General features: G+C 27.8%; 1 protein-coding gene across 1 annotated transcript in view; it reads left to right on the top strand.

Moving 5' to 3' along the window:
• Positions 1 to 286: 286 nt before the first annotated feature.
• The window catches only part of LOC106472111 (ubiquitin-conjugating enzyme E2 T-like), a 65,608-nt gene continuing 63,937 nt past the window's right edge, over positions 287 to 1,957 (top strand). The window contains exon 1 of the mRNA XM_013932737.2: positions 287 to 434. The gene's annotated coding sequence lies outside the window, so the exon portion shown is untranslated. The remainder of the gene's footprint in view (positions 435 to 1,957) is intronic.

Raw genomic sequence — 1,957 nt, 5'->3', positions numbered from 1 at the left:
GACTTGTATCGCCGAAGTTCTCGGAAAGAATTTCGAGAATTAACAAACGACCAGAGACGTAACACTATTTGACTCCATGTCTAAAAGGTGCAATATTTAGTAGAGTTCTTCTTGTTTCTGTATTTTTGGGGAAATCCTGATTCCCATTTTTAGAATTAAAAATGTTAATAATCTTATAGAAATGGTGTTCTGTGTTTCTTATTTACAACGAATTTCATACTTCATTTCAACACTTAATGTTGTGTATATTTTGTATTTTGTGATATTTTTCGCTCATGGCCGGTAGGGCAGTACTGCCTATTTGTAGTTTGGCACAGACTGGAGATTGTTTTTAAATAGTATAATATTTAATTTAGAGGTTCAAGTGTATTAGAAGCAGACATCGTTATTCGTCTCGGGAGCAGACAGATCGGGTGCATAAGTTTGTGTTATTGGTAGGGATGTGTTTTGTTGAATTTATTTTATTATTCCTTGAAATATTTAAGATTATTGTTGCAATGGGCGAACGCATAAATTTTGAAATTAGTTGCTATATTCCACGAAATCTCATCCTACGTCAACATTATATTCCATCGTATCTCTCAGTTTCATCCAATGTCGGTTTTTACTAACTTAAAAGTTAAATACTAAACTAGTATTAATTACCGTTACTATAAGTAATAGTAACTTTATTCATTTTCCTTTTTTTATTTTCAACAGACATACTTCGTAAATATTTTATGTAATATAAGCGGCCTGCTTCACTGTATTATTTGTTATTTCTAAGCTTATCTGAATAACTGATTTATACCTATACTTGTAAGTTGAGAGATTTACTCATTTAGTATTACTACTACTACTAGTAGTTTATATAATAATACTAATTACTATAGTACAACTACTAGTACTAGCCTACTGATTTCTATTGTTAGTATTACTATTTTTAACAGGTAATTTATAGTTTTGAAATACATTTGTTTTTCTTCATATGTTTTGACTTTTACTTTTATATGTTCATGGATAATTTAATTATGTTATTAACATAATTAAGAATAATTAACACTGTAAATAGAAATTTGCTTTTGACTTTAAACACTTGTGTGACCTTACCAATAATACTAGTACTATTACCATTCCTGTGTTCACTTCTGAATCTTGTGTTTTTATACATTTGTATAATTTAACTATTACTCTTCGCTAGGTATAAAATTTAAAATTGTAGTTGCTTGAAAATTGTATTTTTCACTTCAAGTTCAGGTACATTAAACTGTAATTTGTAAACAATAAATTAATAATTGTGCATTGTCTTGTTACATTTACTTGTGGATATGCAGCAGGTCTTAATTCATTTTTTGGCACTTTTTTGTTTCATTTCAAATTCGAGATACTTACAATAACATTGAAAGAATGAATCAGGGACTTGTAGACTGAACACCACAGCATATTTAAATTATCATGAATATGCACAATACAGTTAATGTACTGATGTAATATTGTTGTAATCTGTATATTTTTAATGCTGTTATTTGTTTGTTAGCTAGAGGTAGTCTTGGATATTAATGATGAAGTGAAAATGTTAAGGTTTATCAAGTTTAAAAATTCTAGGAACTTAACTTAAGGCTGTGACTTAAGATTTTTAGCATATTTTAAAGTACATTATAGTTATAAAATTGTTATGAAGAAAGATTCGTTTTCAAGATGGAGAATAAATCAGCCTTTTTTCTTTTTGCATGTTGCCTATCTAACATGCAAAGTAATTTTCATTTTAAGATTAAAAATTTTCAAATTTCACATGCAAAATCTTTATAATGTCTGGATAGTTATCAAACATTTCTTAAGAAAAAACTTTATATATATTTTACCTGTTATTTTCAGTAATGAATCTCTGTATGGGTTCAGTAGATTTGACTGATTTCATAATCACCATAAAATAATTAGGAAATAAATATAAGTTGTGTCTCTTTCATTCTAGAATGAA

The sequence above is a fragment of the Limulus polyphemus genome, unplaced genomic scaffold (genome assembly GCF_000517525.1).
Source record: "Limulus polyphemus unplaced genomic scaffold, Limulus_polyphemus-2.1.2 Scaffold5092, whole genome shotgun sequence".
Taxonomy (NCBI): Eukaryota; Metazoa; Arthropoda; class Merostomata; order Xiphosura; family Limulidae; genus Limulus; species Limulus polyphemus.
The sequence above is the reverse complement of the archived record's forward strand: the minus strand, read 5'-3'. Positions and strand labels throughout refer to the sequence as shown.